Here is a 21140-nt window from a genome sequence, read left to right as displayed (position 1 = left end):
GCTGTCAACTCCCTGTAATGGCAACAAAGCTGAAGACTCTACTGCTTATCCAATAATAGGGAGCCCCACCGTAACCGAGGACGACAACCACGAGCTCGGCGAGGCCTATCCATGGCAGCAGGTAGCCGCCCAGATAGGTGTCCATCACGGTGAGGATGTAGAGGCCCCCGCGGCTGGCCATGGGCATGCCGCACACGCACATGAGCGCGCACACCGCGAAAGGCAGCAGGGGCCCGTACTTGCGCAGCGCAGGATACTGGTCCTTGAACGGGGTCAGCAGGCACTCGACCGACGAGAACTGGCAGCGCGAGGACAGGAAAGAGGACCTGTTCTTGGACACATGTTCAGGAAGAAGATTATGGCGCAAAGAAGGGCTTAAACTCAGATGACGTATAACGAGACACATGACAGGAAGAGGGGTGTGCAGGGTGCGCTAAGTGCAGTCGTCTGCATTCAAAGCACTGCAGCCACACTTGAAGTGCCTTACTTTTTCTCCCAGGTGCATTGTTTTTGCGACGGCCGTTCTGTGTACTACAGGCTCACATACATTCTAAAAGTAATGTTAGCTACACATATGCCACGTCCGTTACATCAGCGCACTATATGTGTGTATTGAGTGTTCGTGGGAAAGGCGAGAAAAAAAACGGTACGCAGCCCCGAATTCTTTAACCGACCGAAAAGAGACCACGATGCATCGCTGATAGGACGGTGGTGAGCCAGCCTGGTGCAGGGATGGTGAGGCGTTAGCCTGTCAGCCATTATGGGCCAGCCGAAATAAACTGCACGAAGCCATTCCTGGCTGCAGTAATATATCAGCATCACCCACCTCAGTAAAACTTCGGTTGGGGCTAGTTGGTACATGATATTCTTTTCATAATGTTTGCGCCTATTGTTCGCGCTCACCGTTCTTAATAAGAACCCACCTCGGTGTCTATGGCGAGAAAAAAGAGCATCGCGTAGAAGGCGCCCGACCAGAGATGTGGGTAGGCGATCATGCTCAGCGCCTGAGGCTACGCGATGAACGCCAGCCCAATACCTGCACGCAGACAGATGGGTAATTGTCAGAGAAGAAGCCATAAAGCGCGTGACGTAGACTCTTGAGTACCACTCCCTTTCTAGAGCTTTGATCGTTAACGATAGCGACGACAGAAGCACCCTCTCATAAAGAAAGGCCTACGATAAAGGACGATATTTAAGGCGTAACGTGTTAGTAATTCAAATGCGCAGTAGCAGTGATAAACGATAATTACTAATTACGAGTGATCAGCGCTAATTACAAGTAACAGTGTAATGCATCATGGTAAAACAAAGCAGTGTATAAAATGAGCATACAAGTTCCTAAGGGCAGCCCTTGATAGCGGCGTCGTAGTGACGACATCTACCGACAGCCCTCTCAACGTGCACCAGAGTGTAAAAATGCCAAACCCGATGTCTCACTCACCCGACGAGACGACGTCGTCGACGGGCAATTCCAGGCTGTACGCCATGTTTCCGAGCACCGAGAACACAACCAGGCCCCCGAGGACGCTGACGACGAAGTCAGCCGCCGCAACCACGAGCACGTCCCTGAGTGGATCACAGGAGACGAGAATTCAGTGGCTAAGTCTGCGAAGTAACACTTTCTCCTCCTTCGTTATGCACATCGTCCACAAGCGCAGCTTACATCTGTATTGCCAAGTCACAAACTATAGAACCAGTTCCTCTTCGCAGCGCAGAGAACAAGTTGTAACGGGCAACCTCCGCAGCTTGTTGGTGTACGCCGCACCCTTTATCCTGACTTGTGTCCACCGGTTTATTCGTTGACTTTGTCCCAAGTTGCGAGCGCACAAGGCGGCGAATTTGCACGTTTCGCCAAGCCTGTACACCATGCGTTACTTTGTAATATACAGTCGAGGACAGTGTCTATACGCCATGCTATTACTCTACATTATAATACCTCGTTAAAAGACGTGAAACGAGCGGCAAAAAAGCCCATGTCAATCTCCTTTCATTTTTTTTTTGCCGTTAATTCAGTGAGGCGTGAGAGCTGCAACTGCCTACCCTTGAAGCTGGTTCCTGAATTCGTTGAAGCCACCGAAGCAGATGATCATGCCCTCGGCGAGGCTTAGCGAGTAGAAGATCTGCTCAGCAGCGCTTTTCCACACCTGTGTGATGGCAGAAAAACGACTGATCAGTCCAGATGCTCATTCTGTTCCCGCTTGTTTCGAAGCTTGCGTCGTTGCCAGCATGCGATATATTAACGGTGCAAGAGGGGGCCACGCTTCTCCTGGCTTCAGTACACATTTTCTGTGTCTGTGGTTTCCTGAGCAGACTTCCTGTTGAGCAACGATTTTTAGATTTCATAGTGCCATCTTCGCACTGCACCAGCTGGCATCAAGCGGCTAACTGACCTCAACAGACCCTCCCTTAGCGAAAAAGAGGATGTGCTAAAAATGCATTTCAAACGTATTGTATTAATTTCATATTTATTTCGCATTTTTTTGTCCCTATGCTTAAACTGCAATACGAATGCTTTCTAAGTATACTAGGAATAATATTTTAAACGTTCTTAAAAATACGTGAAAAGTACATTTTTGCCCGCTTAGCATATTTATAATGCATTAAAAATATAATAAAAATATACATTAGAAATATACTAAAAATATACATTTAATACATTAAAAATGTGTTTACTCGGGCTTATAAAAAGTCTACTGGGCGGCTCCATGGAATGACACGGGTGAATTCTTCAACTGGAGAACAAATCGTACACGGTTATTTATCAACAGGAGTCTGATATTACAAGGTCACGTGATTGAATGGGAACGGCAGATACCTACACACAGCATACCAAGACGACAGTGACACAGCAAACAACAAATCCTTCGACAAGCGCTATATTTGGCTTGAAGGATATATATACCCAGCGAAAGCGACGCACTATTTTGCACGATGAGGCCTTTTTTTGCGCAAATACTGTGGGCTGCCAAATTATCGCAGAAGTACCCTACTGGTCGCGTTCGAATCTGGGGTTAATTGAGAACGGAATTGCTAGTTGAAACTTGCGTCAGGCACAGGTCAGGAGTCGAACTGTCAACCAACAGATACATGGGCGTGTAAGGGAGCCGGTCTGCCCTGCCAGACGGGGTCCTTTCCGCAGGCTTATTCGGACCCAGAAGTACCCAAGGCGCTTTTGCTGGTATAATGCTATCACGTTCTCACACGGAAATGTTCGAATGACATTGAGTGGAATGACATTCGAGAATAGCAATGACATTCGGACTCGACGGACTGCCGCGGTGCTGCACGACACTTTCGAAACGCATTCGAAAGCCTCAGCTCGTTTTCAGTGTACAGCGACGACGACGACGGCGGTCACACTAGTCCGACAACGACAGTATATATCACGCTCAACAACATCATGTGATTATAGTGAACTATCTAGTTTGCTATAATATGATTTTAGAAGGACACGTTTTTCAGGCCAACGACACCGTCGAATCCGGTCGGCAGACGGTCAGCCTTGTCGGCGGCTGAGCGAGAGCACGGTGATGAGGCGGCGGTATGTATATGTTCGCGCTTCTAAATGAGCGAAACGAACGGCTATATTTCACGTGTGCACACCTGAACACTCACCAGCGATAAGCGCTTGCCAAATCAATTTCAGTCGACGACGGCTCTGTTCCCTTCCGCGACGACTAGGCCCAGTGAGTCCGCAGGGTTGGATCTGTGATTTCGGCGGTTGTGAAGAGCGAATCACAAGCTTAAGCGTATGCAAATGGTTACCAGGTGTAGTTTTGGCCACAGTGACCTGAAATCAACTATTGCTTACATCGCAGGGCACGCGTACGATGAACGGGAATCGCCGGTGTGATCCGGACTGCCGAGCCGTGCTTTACGGCCAGCAGCAGTCGTCGCCGTCGCTAGCTTGTGGATAACAAGTTAGGCCGTTTCAGTTAAAGCGAACAGTCGCCAGACATACTTCTGGATAAAGTAGTTTAAAAAAAAAGTACTGGTCACGTCGGTGAAAGCCGGGACAAGAAGCGAGAAGCGCCAGTCCTGCGCGATGCCAACAACCCGGCTTTCTCAGGCGTGCGATCGCATCATCGCTTCCCACACATTGTCGCACTGCGTAAACAAGCACGAGTACAACCAGTAAAAAAGAAAACAGATTGTTTAATAGAACGAAAGCGCAGATTGCGTTTTATGTTATGTAAACAAGCGATGTAAACAACAGTGTGAGTGCAGTCGTCCTCATCGGCGCACTCCCGGGGAAATTTCATGCTGACGCGGTTAATATGCATTGGCGTAATATTATCTTCAAGCACTCCCTTAGACAGAACTCGTGTAGCATCGTTAGATGACATTCGGTTGGAAGGCATTCGAAGCGGCCGTGTAGCAGCGGTATAAGTGGTGATCACCTTTGTAGAGGGCTAGCATGCGCCATGTGTTTATTCCCCCTTCCCCCCTCCTTCCTTCGCGGCTAAGGAAGGGGGGCTTCGTCGTTGAGCGGGCCCCAGGGAGATATGTGGATGCGCGCGGTCTCATTAGGAGCGCCCATCTTTCTGTCGCCTTTGGTGTCGCCGCTGCAGAACCCGGAGAGCCCCCGGCGGAGGGGGGCGGCGAGGAGAGCGCATAGCGGGCAGCAGCCGGCAGCAAAGCGGGCTCACCCAAGCCTCCCATTGTCCCCTTTTTGGGGAAGGACGCGTGTTTTTCGCCGGGGCCGCTTTGTACCAGTGCACAAAGAACCAAGAGCGTAAAAAGGGCAAGCCGCCGTTTCATCTTACGCCGACAGCTCACCGCGACTTCACAAACGCCACTTTCGGCCCAATTAAGTTTCGAACGCCTCGGTCGGAGGTTCGACCGCTTTTCTTTTGAGAAGAGAACACTGCCGAACGAAGCGGGGTCCGGTGCGTCCGGATGAATGGGAGCTGTGGGCGGCGGTGCAGCGGGCTGACGTCCGGGATAGCCCCGAGGCTCGACGGCAACGCGGGCTAAAGAAACGGGCCGCGCGCAGAAGACGCCGCCGCACGGGACAAGCTTAATTGGGGACAGTGGCGGCCGCTTGACTGATGTCGCCGCCCCGACCCCGGAGGACAACTGGTGGCTTCGGCAGTCCATTGTGATCCGACTCTTATCGGAAAGTAGATCTGCGCTCCCGGGCGATGTTTACGACAGTCGCAGCTGGGTTGGGGCCGACAATTGCCCTAGTGCCGGGAAGCGTCAAGGTCACGGGGACTGGGGAGACAAATGTACACGTGGGAGTGTCTTGCTATGTTGGTTTGTGTGTTTTGCTTCTTCCTCCTTAGGGGAGAGAGTTGGTCTGATATAGTGGGAGTGTTTTGCTATGTGGTTTGTAAGTATTTTGCTGTTCTTTCCATAGGGGAGAGAGTTTGTTTAATACGGTGGAAGTGAGGGGCGGGTCACGTAACCCAGGGGGCCAATCCGTATGTGTGTGAATTCTCGGAATGTACTATGTTTTAAGTGAAAAAGATGCCCTTTTTACAGTATGTACATTTGGGAGAGAGTTATGTGCCTTAAGGAAGTTGGAGGGCGGGCCACACGGCTAATAACCAATCGTGTTAAGAGTTTGACACGATTGGATGCTGATGAATGTGGGTCGGGCCCATGTGTCTTTAAAACTGGGTCCCGGAGCCCGGAAAAGAGGTTCTGGGCTACGGAGACAGATGTAACGCATCTTCGGCTATGCCGGGTAGGGGCCTCCCCTAAATGTTAGCCAGTTCCATGTTGTTGTTGTGCTCACTGCTCAACTTGTATATATATATGTAAACTATTGTATATAAAGCTTCAATTTATATCCCCTGCAAGTTCTCTGTTGTTTGCAAGTATAATCTCCTATAGACCTTCAGCCTTCAAGTAATAACAAGCCGTCTCCGACGGGGCACCCCTGGTGCAAGGGAAAGAAGAAAAGAACCTATTCGCTTTTTGGTAGAAGAAAGAAGAAAGAGCGAAACTTTACTGGCGCAGTCGACAGGATCCTGTTGCTATCAGAAGGAAGCACAGGAAACGGGGAAGGCAAAGAAGGGGAGACGTCCAGGCATCAACAAGTCGAACATCGGCGGTTCGGGAGGACAAGGTGCAGGCGGAGAGAAGCTGCAGCGGTCGAGGAAGCCAGGTCCCGTCATCGGAAGTCAACTGCCATCGTCTCCAGTGGAGCGGCGACAGTCGAGGACACCGACGGCAAGTGGCAGCTGATCGCGGCGGACAGCTTCAGGAGCAAGAGCGAGCAAGTGAGCGGCAAGGACCTCAGCGATAGTCCAGCGGCGCGTAAGGGCTTCCGGTCAGGAAAGCAGCGCGTCGAGGCGGAGACTCGACGATCACCTGCGGTTCAAAGCAAGGTGACGGCGACGGGCACCGGTAAAGCGGCGTGCGACAGCTCATCGCAGCGTGCGGAAAGTGGCTGTGGACGCGACCCCAGGGAGCTGGCCATGCGGAACGACGCATCGAAACTGTGAGTTTCCTTGGTCGCATTGTTCACGCCCCTGTTCGTGTGTTTCGAGCCGTTAGGACAGTCGAGGGGTACGGAAGCGGTATGGAGGGCCATCTATGCCGACCCACACTCAATGTGAGGGACCAATTGGAATTATTTAAGGCGCGCTTAGCGGACCTGCAGGCGCAAATTGCAGAGCAAAATGCTGGAAAGGCGCTGCCTCAGGATTGGGAGGTGGTAACAGCGAAGCTTGAGCAGCTAGGGCTCGAAGTGGCTAAGCTCAGGGAGTCTAGAAGTGCTAGTCAACTAGCCATACAGAACTGCTCTGAGTCCCGAGAGGTGAGGCCGTCTGCGGTGGAGGGCAAATTGATATGCTTGTCCAGTGCAGGCCAAGAAAGAAGCAGGCAGGACGCTGTAAGCAGTCGGCCGGTATGCAGAAACACCTCTTTTTCCGAAAAGACCGCAAAAAGCGCAGGAAGTGAGGACGAGGTTCCTGAGGGGCGCGAGAGTATCACAGATTTTCCGCCACTGCGGGCGGCTCGTAACGAAGGGGAGGAGCCAAATTCTGATGATCTGGGGGTAAGCGAGACCAAATTGACCGATAACAAACAGGACAGCGGTCAAATTGTTGCAGGCTTGATGGCGGAGGTTGTGACCTCCGACATGTCAAAAGAACGAGACGAAAACGGCCAGGCAGAAGCAAGAAGGGAGTCAGCTTATCGGGAAACTGAAATTTCAAGTGAAGGAAGCACCCTGATGGAACAGAGCGCCGCGGTATTAGAGGCAGTGATCGCGCACTCCGACGAGGAATCCGCTCAGATCAGCTCTACCCCAGATGAGGCCAGGGACGAGGGCACGAGTTCGGGAAGAAAAACCCAGTCTCTAGCAAGCTGCGAAAAAGAGGAGTCCGTTCGGCATGAAACGGCCAGCAACGAAAGACGGAAGATTGGCGAGCTAACGCCAGGAGGAGAGCTACCGCTGCGGCAACGGCACACTGTGCCGGGCATAGGGCAGGAAGTGCCCAGGAGCGTTACTGATGGCAAGAGCCTTTCTTCGGAGGCAGAGAATGAAGGTGGGCCTGCTGGGCCGACCAGGGGAAGTACCGCGCAGTTGTCGAACGCACCCAATGGGTGTCTGATCAGGTCAGGTGAGGACAGGGAGATGCGTAGGGACTGGCCGAAGGGCAAATTCGGGTCAGGTGACTGCGAGGAACCTCATGCCGTCTCAGACGAAGCCACGAAACCGGCAGGAGTAGATCAATCAGGGAGCGGCAATTTTAAGGTTAGCCCGTGCATTAAAGGTGCAGATGGCTCCAAGCGAGGCATAGTGCCAGGAGGCAGGTGCGTGGCTTTCACGTCGAAAGTCGGCGCGTGGAGCAATACGTTCCGTGCGGCAGTACGCCAAAGCAAGCGCAGCAAAACCGGCCGCAGTGGTATGGTTACTAGGCCGACCAGGGGCTACGCTCCTTACGCTTCGCGCGGTTTGTACTGGCACGCCGGAGAAAGCGTACCCTCAGGGGCATCACGTGCGCGGGGATTCGGACCCATCGCGGACCAGGATGTTTTCGATCCTGGAGGGCAGCAGCTTTTGAATTCTCGCCCCGTGGCGGCACCAGGCGCATGAGCTGAGTGACCGTTAGCCGTTAACCGTGTTCGTTGATAACACATCACGGCTCGAATGCACACAGGGACACTCGGTGCGACCAAGGAGGCTCACGCGGCCACTCGCGGACCTCATACGAGTGCTTCAGTTGCAAGTGTCTGTGTGTATGTGTGCTCATTCGCGAGCAGGACGGGGCTGTGCATGCAGGTGTAACTGGACGCGGCGCGACAGCGTGGACTTCTGTCAAGGCGCTGCATGTGAATGTGTGAAACGCGTACGCACGTGTGTGGCACTGACTGTAAGCACAGCCAATGGACCGGGACACCCGTACTACGACCACAGCATGCATGAAACGTTTTTACTTTTGAAGTGCGTGCTTAGTTTCGTTTTTGGGTTCGTTGTAGGTAAGCCACTAGCCCTTTTGTTTGTGTGTTTTATTCATCTAAGCGTGCTGCAACCCTTAGATGAATTTTGAGGGGGGCGTGTAGAGGGCTAGCATGCGCCATGTGTTTATTCCCCCTTCCCCCCTCCTTCCTTCGCGGCTAAGGAAGGGGGGCTTCGTCGTTGAGCGGGCCCCAGGGAGATATGTGGATGCGCGCGGTCTCATTAGGAGCGCCCATCTTTCTGTCGCCTTTGGTGTCGCCGCTGCAGAACCCGGAGAGCCCCCGGCGGAGGGGGGCGGCGAGGAGAGCGCATAGCGGGCAGCAGCCGGCAGCAAAGCGGGCTCACCCAAGCCTCCCATTGTCCCCTTTTTGGGGAAGGACGCGTGTTTTTCGCCGGGGCCGCTTTGTACCAGTGCACAAAGAACCAAGAGCGTAAAAAGGGCAAGCCGCCGTTTCATCTTACGCCGACAGCTCACCGCGACTTCACAAACGCCACTTTCGGCCCAATTAAGTTTCGAACGCCTCGGTCGGAGGTTCGACCGCTTTTCTTTTGAGAAGAGAACACTGCCGAACGAAGCGGGGTCCGGTGCGTCCGGATGAATGGGAGCTGTGGGCGGCGGTGCAGCGGGCTGACGTCCGGGATAGCCCCGAGGCTCGACGGCAACGCGGGCTAAAGAAACGGGCCGCGCGCAGAAGACGCCGCCGCACGGGACAAGCTTAATTGGGGACAGTGGCGGCCGCTTGACTGATGTCGCCGCCCCGACCCCGGAGGACAACTGGTGGCTTCGGCAGTCCATTGTGATCCGACTCTTATCGGAAAGTAGATCTGCGCTCCCGGGCGATGTTTACGACAGTCGCAGCTGGGTTGGGGCCGACAATTGCCCTAGTGCCGGGAAGCGTCAAGGTCACGGGGACTGGGGAGACAAATGTACACGTGGGAGTGTCTTGCTATGTTGGTTTGTGTGTTTTGCTTCTTCCTCCTTAGGGGAGAGAGTTGGTCTGATATAGTGGGAGTGTTTTGCTATGTGGTTTGTAAGTATTTTGCTGTTCTTTCCATAGGGGAGAGAGTTTGTTTAATACGGTGGAAGTGAGGGGCGGGTCACGTAACCCAGGGGGCCAATCCGTATGTGTGTGAATTCTCGGAATGTACTATGTTTTAAGTGAAAAAGATGCCCTTTTTACAGTATGTACATTTGGGAGAGAGTTATGTGCCTTAAGGAAGTTGGAGGGCGGGCCACACGGCTAATAACCAATCGTGTTAAGAGTTTGACACGATTGGATGCTGATGAATGTGGGTCGGGCCCATGTGTCTTTAAAACTGGGTCCCGGAGCCCGGAAAAGAGGTTCTGGGCTACGGAGACAGATGTAACGCATCTTCGGCTATGCCGGGTAGGGGCCTCCCCTAAATGTTAGCCAGTTCCATGTTGTTGTTGTGCTCACTGCTCAACTTGTATATATATATGTAAACTATTGTATATAAAGCTTCAATTTATATCCCCTGCAAGTTCTCTGTTGTTTGCAAGTATAATCTCCTATAGACCTTCAGCCTTCAAGTAATAACAAGCCGTCTCCGACGGGGCACCCCTGGTGCAAGGGAAAGAAGAAGAAAAGAACCTATTCGCTTTTTGGTAGAAGAAAGAAGAAAGAGCGAAACTTTACTACCTTCCTGCTAGAAGTTACCATAAACGAAAGAATGACAAGAAAGGGAAAGTTTTCACTCTTCGCTGAAACGTCATTTCGAGCCCTAGATTGTTCCACGGTAGCTTGAAGTGTAATGCAAATATGTTTACGCGGACAACCCATTTGTTAGAATAAATATACTTCAGACGGATTAATTGCGTATTTACGAAAGTACACTTTAAATAGACGGCCAGCACCAAAATGCGATGTCCCGAAACTCGATTTTGAGCATTAGATTGTTCAACGACAGCTTGTAGTGCGCTGCAAACATGCTAATGCGGACTGCCAATTTGCTAGAATTTCAGTGTTCTTTGGACGAATTAATTGCGTATTTACAGAAGTACACTTCAAATACATTGACGACACGCAAATGCCATTTCCCGAAACGCGATTTCGAGCACTCGACTGTTCAACGGCAGCTAGAAGTGTTCAAAAGGACTGCCCGTTTGTTAGAATTGAAGTATATTTCCGATGAATTAATTTCATATTTACGAAAGTTTACTTTTAATACATTGACAAGATGCTAAAACTGCATACATATACGTTTACAAGGGCTGCCCGTTTTCTAGAATTGAAGTATACTTTCGATGAATTAATTTCATATTTCCGAAAATACACTTTTAATACACTGACAAGATGCTAAAACTGCATACATATTTTTTCACGTATTTGAAAATGCTCGAAGTATGCTTTAAGTGAGGTATTTTTGGCACATTTTAAAAATATATTTCGAATACCAAGCACGAAATTTCAGGAACGTATTTCCTACATATTTTTAGTGCATTCATGAATACAAAATATGTTTAAAATACAATTTAAATAGCCCACCGTATATTCCAAACGTATTAGTTTTTGCTAAGGGCTGGAACGCACCAGTCAGCGTTGCAAGCTCTTTGTGATTTTAATGAAAGCAGAAACATACACATGTTCGCCTATGATAACGGTAATGATCACCCAGAATTTTCGCTGCTTAAATAAGCGCTCAATACTAGATGGACGCACGGAATCATGTGAACGCAACATATGTGTTCCCGACAAACTCAAAGGACATTCTATGATCACTATTCAAGCACTTTCTGGAGCTGCGTTTTGCAAAGGGTAGCTATCATGTCCGGTGTTAAATTAGAGTTGGTCGAGAAGTCCGCGCCACTCCGCCAAGTGTTTCATGAAGTAAAGACTAACAGCAACGAGGAGCACCTGGATGGATACCGTCCCGCGGACATTGCGGCTAAAGATTCGGCCAGCTGTACGTATTCTGACCAACGACTAATCTCTGCGTCGCAACGTATCATCGGGTAACGAAATCTAGCAGCTAGGACAATCACTACGACACCAAATATCAGCAATGGCCGACAGCTGTGAAGCTATATAAATCCCTGTTCTGCTTCTGAACCACATACTTCAATCCCCGTTGCATTCCATATGACTTCCGCCATGACAGGCGGCAGTTCCCTGTAGAATGTTCCCCCATAAGGGAGCAGACGGAGACGCACCTTTGCGCGGAAGATGCTGGACCAGTCGGGGACCAGGTAGAAGCGAATGCCATTCGCAGCGCCTGGCAGCGTGATGCCACGCAGGAACATCATGATCTGTATGAAGAGTGGAGCCAATGACGTCACGTAGACCACCTGATATGAATAAGAGGTTAGTCGTGGTGCGCACTGCAGAGTAACGGCCACTACGCGACACTAAGCCGTAGCTACCGTTTCCTGGTTTGCTACATTTTAGTGTGCCTTTCCTCGTTACGTATTACAGGAACTGTGGCTACGACATCCATAATATTCCAACTTGTTGCGCACAAGACATTCCAAAAAAATGCGACTTCGGTTGCTGCTCTCGTCCCAGGATATCATTCCGTTCTTAATATTTTTGCTCCTAGAATTAGCCGATGCGTGCAAAATTGGTATGAAAAGGAGGCCCCTCCAACAATTTGCGTAGACCTATCGTTATGAAGTCGCGGTCAACTGTCTTGTACTTGCTTACGTGCACTTCTCCGAAAGAGTCGATCTTCCTTGTACGCCTTTCATCTACGCGTTTTTCAGCGGAAGCCAATGTGCGACACGCTGATGGTTATCGCTTCTGTCCTTGTTTCGGCAATCTGCCGCGGACCACCTCAATCGCGCACCTTTCCCGAAGTCTTGACGCCCTTGAAGACGCAAAGGAAGACGCATGTCCAGGACACCACCAGGGATGCGACCAGCGGAGGCTGCAGCGAGCCCAGGTCCTCGATTCGGCTGCTCAGGCCCGGAACGTGACGGCTGAGAGGGTGCGGGAGCAGTGTCAGCGCGAGAACTCAATTTTTTGAATTCACAAGAAGGTAATCAAATGCTTTTTGTCTTTTCACGTTAGCGCTACCAAGAAGGTTCTGCTGTGTTTTTGACATAGCTGTCCGTTCTCAACGGAATGTGTCACCACCGCTAGTCCTGTGACGTCATCTCTTCAATGTATCGGTGTGGGACAGGAGGGAGATTGTTTTATTGTCACCCTGTTTTTCAAAGAACATACTTAAAGACCCAGGTGGGCCCGGGACACCTAACCACTTAGCCAGAAATGGGATTTTTATAAACCAGCAGGTCGAATTGCAAACTCAGGTGGGGATCGTGTGATTCTGTAGTGGCGACAGGGTCAGTTTTTCTGTTATACTGAGATATTACGGCCGCCTCCACCTGAACGCTACAACAGGGACGCGGTACAGTTGTCGCTTCGCTTCTTCTATCGGCGGCGGGAGGTGCAAAGGCAGGGAGTTAACGCTGCCCACAGTGCAGTCTTTTGTGTTCTCCCGTGTCCCGTTCATTTAGCTGAGAGCTCCAGCTAATTTTTTATGGTAGGTGTACATGAAACTTTCGCCGTCGGAGCCACTTTCACCTTAGCTGAGCCATAAGAACCATGTGGGCCTGGGTGGGGTTGTTCTTGACGTTCTTGAATGTGCGCCTTTTGTGGTAATTGGATCGAAGGTGGGACAGCCCCATGTGAAACAATGAGCGGGCGCTTTTCTGCGTCATGCGATGCAGCCGTGGTGTTCGCCTCTTACCCTGAGGAGCGGCTAAATTTCTGGAGGACAAATTCCCAAGACAAACTAAAACCAATGTGTCGCCACAAGTATAGTTCAAAGTGTGCATCATTGCAAAATCCAGCGCTGCTTATACATCCTCCAGGGAGAGTGGGGACACATTGTGCCACGTGTTGTTAAGGAAATATTCGTATGGTACTGTCAAACTTTGGTTTATTCCTCACAGTGGGCTCCGAGTGTAGACTGATCGTAATGAAGAAAGAGTATCACCCCGGTCATTAGTGTATCGTGGGCAGACGAAAAAGAAAACCAGCGGGTTGTAAAGTAAATCGGCCTAATGCCGCAAGGACAAAATTTATAAATATAAAAGATGAAATCGGTTTGGGGGTTAGGGGTTAAAAAGAGGAAAAGAAACCGAGAAATAAGTCTACGTCATTAGCGGTTCCCGAGCCAAGGAAGTAGGCCCGACTTCAGGGGCGTTTAGAAAGCGTTCTCCCGAGAAAACCAGCAGCCGCGGATGTTGGAGTCGATGATGATGATTGTGGTTCGTAGTGTGTAACAAAGAGTGCGAAAAAGGAGATGTAGTCAGCCAGCAGTAGCATACGCTTTCCCGGGAGACCGTGGTTGCCCCTATTTGCAAGGCCGGTGAAAAACAGGGTTCACTGCACCCTACAGAGACACCAGAAGAAAAAAATGTATAGCGTTGCATCCCGCATGTAGCATGAAGTTTATCGCTACCACTTCCAATGACGGCTCTACACGAAAATTCATTCAGTGATCCGCAAACCAGAACACAGATCGGCATTACAGTGTTCCTCTGTGTACATTACGATCACAGTGAAAGGTTTCACAAACGACTGCGATAATTTTCGTATATTTTCACCATGGCACAATAGAACCCATATGAAACATACGGAGTCAAATGAAAAACGCGCACGAAAGAGTCTAAATTCATGCGGACTCCGTGTGACGCCATGCATCTCATATGGAAATCTTGTCGAAACTATTTAGATAATATGGTTTGTTTTAAAAGCATATTGTCGGTGCTGGCTTTCTGTTGGTGATTATGTCGTCGCGCAGCCGTGAATATCGCTCTCGTCTAAATTATCATTAATTTTGTACTATCTTGTCGCTGTTTTCTTTGCGTTTAATAAACTCACTCCCCTCTGTAATGCACTTGGGCGCTGAAGGTAAATAAATAAATATAACAGGAACCGTACAGAACACATGGAAAGCATCTGGATTTCCATAATCTTTTGCGTGTCAAATGAATTCCGTATTTGGTTCCATATGCGCGGCTCATATGCCACGTTTTACTAGGGATGCAGCTTAAAAGAGACCATAAAACGCATGCATAGGGTGGAGAGAAACATAGCGGCAGAGAAGAGTGTCCACCCACTAGAAGAACTGCTCGGGCGCCGTCTGGGTGGCCGGCGTGCAGGCGTTGGCCAGGTGTTCGTACACCTCGAGGGGCACGAGCACCACGTCGGATCCACGCGTGATGACGTGCGCGTCGGGTCCCGAGTAGTTGTCGCCCGCGTAGCGGTTCAGCAGGCGCCGCTCAACCGTCCAGCACGGAACCTGCGCTGCTTACACGTTTCGTACTGTACGGCCGACTTTTGCGAACGACCGTCGGAAAGTTACAGGGTTAACTGCTCGTGAACGCCCATCGACAACTGCTTACACCGGTATTTTCTTTTCACGACGCTGATGGTACTCGATCGGGAAGAGCGAAGAAGTTCACAGAGGAACCTCTTCCCAGGCCGTCGTTTACAACCCTTGCAGCGACAGGGATCGCCAAAGGCACAACACTGGCTCGTCCAGAGCGTTAGCTGTCAAAGTCACTCGAGCATCACAGTATCCCCCCGTCTGGGCTCTTATGTGCTGAACCCCGTCCGGGCTCTTGTATAGAGCAGTGCTGCGACCTTATGTGCTGAACTTCTTTGCTGTGAGCCGCCGCTGTGGCTCAGTGGTTATGGAACTCGGCTGATGACCCGAAAGATGTGGGGTCGATTCCGGCTGAGGCGGCTTAATTTCGATGAAGGCGAAATTCTAGAGGCCTTTGTACTGTGCGATGTCAGTGCACGTTAAAAAACCCCAGGCGGTCGAAATTTCCGGAGTCCTTCACTACGGCGTCCCTCGTAGCCTGAGACACTTTGGGACGTTAAATCCCCATAAACGCATAAACCATAAACATTTAGTGTGAGTGACCGCACATGGCCTTTTTTGAAAATTCAGAAGGCGGTATATTAAATTATACTTTAGGTTATATGATGGAGGCAAACAAACCGATCCCGAACAATGGCCGGATGTTTACTCTAGTGGTAATGCGTTATTTCAGCGACAGCTTTAGGGTGCTGCGAAATGCCGATATCGCGTTTTGTCAACGCCATTTATACTGTATGGGTGGTTTTGGTTTAGGTCGCTTCACTCGCTTTAGTACGACGGGTAAGCTCTAGTTAATGTCTCCTGCTGAGAATATTGGAGAATTCTGGTGTAGTATCAAGCCATGTGTTGTGGTGGTAGTGGTGTCTATATAGCCGGATACAACTCAAGAACGAAGCGGCTTTTCCCCGTCAGAGGACCCCCCTTCCAGCCAATGGCGTCGTCGATTAGCCTGCTAGTGTGACAATAGAGGGAACGGCGTGACAAAGCAGGGAACTGACTATCACCGACCATAGAGGGAGAGGAATGTCCCCTTTCTTCTGACACTCCCTGCATTGTCACGCTAGCAGGCTTATGAGAATCAGCCGATGCCATTGGCTGGAAGGGGGTCCTTTGACGGGGAAAAGCCGCTTCGTTCTTGAGTTGTATCCATAGAAAGTTTGCATCACGCGTGCTACCATTGGACATGAACGGTTTTATGCGTGATCGCTCATATATCCATATAAGGCCGGCGTCCGACGTGACACGCGCAGCGAGAGAAATGGTCGAGACGGAGAATTGGGAGAGAGAGGTTTAGGGGGAGCGTGGACGGCGCCGATGGCAACATGATTTCCCCGAACGTACAATATACAGCTCTTGCTGTATTACATAGCGTAATGATTATGTACTTTAACTTTATTAGTGAGACAGCAGACAGTGTTTGGGCATGCCCCAGGTATGTCACCGATTTAGTAAGATTAGTTGGGCGTTCTCTTGTCGGGCCTCCCCTGGAGGTTGTCCGCTGGCAAAGCCCCAAAGGGAAACAGGCGCCCAGGATGCAGCCATGGCAAGTGAGCTTCCCAACATCGTCCTTGACTGGGACAAACCAGTGTGTAAGATACTGTCCCGCGGGGTCCAGGTGCTCAACTACCATCCCGGATATGGAATTGATGCCGCCATCAGAATGACTCCAATGTGTCACCAACCTGATCGCTAAAGCAGTATTTTGTATTCCATTGCGGTGTTGCCCCTAAATTCGCCACATTATTTCAGGTTGTAGATCCCGAATCTTACTGTCGGCTCTACATGCCAATGAAGTGACTGTATGGTAATACCATCCAGATATGTCTCAAAATAGATCTGGATGATCCATTCTGAGACAGCTTACAAAAATTTACCATAGAAGCGCAGCAAGTCATGTCCAAGCAAACTTCGAGAAGCTCCGTGGTCCACCTGAACGAGTGTTGGGGGCGATCTGTGCAAACGCGAGCGTTGAAGACGAGTCGACCGTTTGCTTACGACACGAGACACCAACGCGCCAATGAGATGAACAGATGATGGATTTTTACGGCACAAGGGCAGCTTTGGCCAAACAGCTCCATGGCACAAGGTAGTTTTCATTGCACAAGGTGGGATCAAAGGCCCATTCATTTCACTCTAAAGAAGCCCTAAAGAAGCCGAGCACCGTAAAGAACCCTAAAGAAGCCGAGCACCAGGCAGTGGAAAGCTTGTACCCACTCTCATCCCGCATGCGAGGCGGATGCTCAAACGACCAGGCCATCGAAGTTAGGCCACCGAGAAGCTGCTCTGGGTATCAAGTGAAATAACATCACTGGAATTTACAGCACAGTTTTATTTTCTTATAAAAAAAAATTACGAGGAACTTTGGCGGCTAAAGTTGTGAAAGGCGAAAGGCTGAGTGCTGCATTCTGCTACGCGATTGTTCACTGCACATTTTGTTGGTGCATTAATGACCAATGACCAATGACCAATTAATGACCAATTAATGACGCTTAAGCTTCGCCTTTAGGAGTGGAACGCGACAGCGTGTTGTAGCGCTGCCACGGAGTCCAAGGAACGCCACCACCCGGTCGGCGCGATCCGTTGCCCTTTGAAAGCAACGCTTTTTGAGGAAAGGAAATGGGGCTGTAATTCCCTGTCATCTCGGTGGACACCTGAGCCGCACCGTACAGGATGGGAGGAAGAGTGAGTGAAAGAAGAAAGAGGGGCCGTAATGAGGGAAATGAAAATTGTATTTGAGGAAAGGAAATTACGCATTAACTGTCTCACATATCTCAGTAGACACTAGTCGAAAATTGTATTTGAGGAAAGGAAGTTGCACAGTGACTCTCTCACATATTTCGGTGTACACCCGTCAAAATTCGCTCGCGGTGACGTCACGACAATTTGGACCAATCTGAAAGGCGGACAAATACGCCTTGCTCGCCGGTAAATTGGTTTTTGAGGAAAGGAAATGTCTCTGTCTCTCATATCTCGGTGGACACCTAAACCTCGCCGTAACGGGAAGGGAGGAAGATGGGAGTGAACGAAAACATCGTATTCTCTAGACGCACCTTTGTTCATTCCAAACCATTGAGCTGGTATGGCGGAGTGGTAGCGTGCTCGACTCGCACTCCGCAGACCGGGGTTCGATTCCCTAGCTCGGCCAATTTCTTACTCGGTTTTATTTGTTTATTTGGTCTGACTAGAAAGGTTAATTAGACCAATTGGTTAAGTAAGCAATTAACTAAACTCAGTCAAACTTACTTGGAGCATCACTATACGATCCCTTTAATTGGTTGCATGGTTAGTAGCCAAAGTACAATTGGCCCCGTTTGAAATTCGCGCAGTGTGACGTCACGACCGTTTCGACGAGTTGAAAAGCGTGACATTTTTGTCGACAGCTCCTGCTTACAACGATGAGGCATTAAAGGCTTCCGCCTTAATAAACGCCGGGTCATTTAGGCACGACTTGGCCAGTTCAGCGTCCATCGCTTCTTCAATTACTCACTCCGACTCCAGATATCGATCGCCTCGGTGCGCGAAACCGCGTCCATATGCGCGGCGTGGAAGCCCACTTACGACCCCTGGCGCCGGGTTCTAGCAGTTGTGGTCGGCCCATGTGGCGTAGTCGCAGCTGGTCTACGGCAGCGTCTCCCGGAACGAGTAGACGAGGTAGAGCAACGCGTAGCCCAGGGTCACGTTGTAGTACAGGTTGATGTAGTACAGTACACGTTGTAGTACAGGCCCTCAGATCGTTAACACAAAGCACTAAGCAGGTTCCAAACACGCGAACCGTGACTGGCGTTTATTTCTGAAAAAGCACATGGTTGCTTTCAGCACAGTGGTTGTTGCAGTATTAACGAAGGCTGTGTCGCAAACAGAAATTCTAACGCCCATTAGATCTTCCTTTCATACGGACTATAGGGTACAGGTCATTCATTTAACATTCTCCTTTATTACAAGGACAAAAAGCCTCGTTCCGTAGCAGAGGAAGAAGAAAACATTGTTACAGTGGACGTGCTGGGTATCGATCTCAGTACCTCTCCCATGCTAAGCGAGCCCTCTACTATCCCAAACACCACCGTACGAGGAACGCAATGAACTAGAGGGAAATTTGAAGGGTATAAGGGATGTAACAGGAGAGAAAAACCATGCTCTAATTCGTTCTGTTCGATATTGGCAAGCCACTGTTCTCCCGCACAATAACGAGTACACGTGCAAGTAACGTAAAAGCATTTCACGTGTATGTAATTGGAAGTAAAGTAGATTGTCTTGCATTTGTGGCGTGAATTCGTTACTGGACTCCTGGTTACGCGTCCAGCAGTCAGCACTGACATGAGGCACGAGGTATTTTCCTTTATTCAATAGACGGAAGAGTGTTATTAAAATTATTTCCACGTGTACAGTGTGGTGAGAATCAGGGGCGTCTTCATTTAGCTTCTCCAGCTTCTCAGGGATAGTGATTCAAAAGATGCACGGCGAAGGGAGATGAAGTTTTTGAGCTTATATTTAGAAAATGCAGGTTGTTTCAGTGATTCCAAGTAGATATGAAGAAACCGCTAGGACAGATTACAGAAGGGCGAAAATGCAGGTTTGGAGGTTGGCGTCCTTCTGAAGCTGCGATAATAAAAAAGGAGAGCTGGTATTGATGTCTCTCCTGACGACTTCTAAAAATAGTTAAAAAAAAGTAATCAGTGGAGGTGCTGGGTATCGATCCCAGTACCTCTCGCATGCTAAGCAAGCGCTCTACCATCTGAGCTACACCCCCGGACGAGGAACACGGCTGATTATAAGGAAGTTTAGAGCGGTAAATGGGATCAAACGGAGAGGGAAGTGAAACGCTCGCCTCTTCGACACCATTTCTGTAAACTCGGCTGCTGTCCGCTGCCCTGCCTGCGTGACCTTACGTGTACGACGTGGCAAGCGGACAGCAACTAAAGAATGTGTTTTCCGGGGTCTGACAAAAAGTCGACACAATTTGTCGTGATCATCAAGTTTGTGCTGGTCCGAAGATCAAAATCCAAAACCGTCGCTGTGACTGCAGCGAGACTGGGATGCACAGCCTGCGGAATTAAGAGCTAATTAGCTCTTAATTCAGCAGGCTGTGAAAAACCTTCATTGCTTTTTTCTGCGCCTGTAGGTGTGTGCACAGGTGGACATTATTTGCAGTTATTTTGTAATCTACAACGTCTGCTGAATGACACAAGTTGACCTGTTTGGTCACTGATAGCATGTGTTCGTGTATTCAGTGCAGCCTGGCAAGACACTATTGTCATAGTTGGCTGGTCCATTTTTTGTCGTAACGATGCGGCGTGCATCCATTAAAGAAATATTGCAGTATATAAATTGCTCTCATTGACAGCATAGCGCCCGTCATACTGGCGACTATGAGAACGAGCACAGCGGAAATCTGCGTGTTAACACTTCGCTGATCCGAAGCTGTTTCAATGCGCACCGACGGGAACATTGGAGTGGGAACGACGTGGGTCACCATCATGGCGACCACGACATCACCGCGCAACGCATCTACAGGTGACAAAATATTGACCATCGACGTTGCCTCAATATGTTTGGCGAGCACATTCTATCTTTATTTCATAAAAAAAAATCGGCCACCCACAAGGGTCTGCATGTTAAAAATATCATCATCATGAGCCTAACTGCATCCACTGCCAGGCGTTGGCCTGTGCCATATATCCCTGTAATTAACCCTATCCTGTGTTAGCAGCGGGTACCTTATCTAAGCAAAACTCTTAATCTCCTCCGCCCAGCTTCTGCGCTTGCCGTCCCTGAAATACTTTCCTTTTTTCTCCGTGGCTGCGGTTAGACTTAATTGTCTTTAGTTTCGTGTAACCAGGCCGATATGTCATGCTTGCACGGAAGGCCAAACTTTTTGCGCTGCAGTTTTTGTTACATGCAATTTCAAGTAACCACTGTTTGAACGACACCTCCGTTCCATCTAACAAAAAACCCGAACTGCGAATCTTGGTGGTGTTCTGCAATTCACGCCATCGTCCAATACCACATCATCATCATCTACATGACTACGCCCACTGCAGGGCAAAGGCCTCTTCCATGTCTCTCCAATTGACCCTGTCCTTTGCCAGGTGCGGCCACCATATGTAAAGTGAGGGGTTTAACGTCCCGAATCAACACATCATGCAGGATTTCCGAATTAATTTGGATCACTCGGGGTTCTTTAACGTGCGCTGATATCACACAGCATATGGGAGACTGCATTTCATCTGAATCTGAATGCGGCCGTCGTGGCCGGGGTTCCATAACGCGACCTTGGTACCAGCAACCGAACACCGAAGCTACTGAGCCTCTGCGGCGAGTGCACCACTGAAGTGTAGTGAAAAGATCCAGCCAGTATAGAGATTTCCCC

General features: G+C 49.8%; 1 non-coding gene and 1 pseudogene across 1 annotated transcript; both read right to left on the bottom strand.

Annotated features, from left to right (window-relative positions):
- The window catches only part of LOC149357118 (sodium- and chloride-dependent glycine transporter 1-like), a 65431-nt pseudogene that overhangs the window by 5175 nt on the left and 39116 nt on the right, over window positions 1-21140 (bottom strand).
- On the bottom strand, window positions 19448-19520 carry TRNAA-AGC (transfer RNA alanine (anticodon AGC)). The gene has a single exon. It is a non-coding gene; the product is annotated as a tRNA-Ala (tRNA).

Source organism: Amblyomma mixtum, chromosome 3 (assembly GCF_055824585.1).
Source record: "Amblyomma mixtum isolate Tamu chromosome 3, ASM5582458v1, whole genome shotgun sequence".
Taxonomy (NCBI): Eukaryota; Metazoa; Arthropoda; class Arachnida; order Ixodida; family Ixodidae; genus Amblyomma; species Amblyomma mixtum.
The sequence above is the reverse complement of the archived record's forward strand: the minus strand, read 5'-3'. Positions and strand labels throughout refer to the sequence as shown.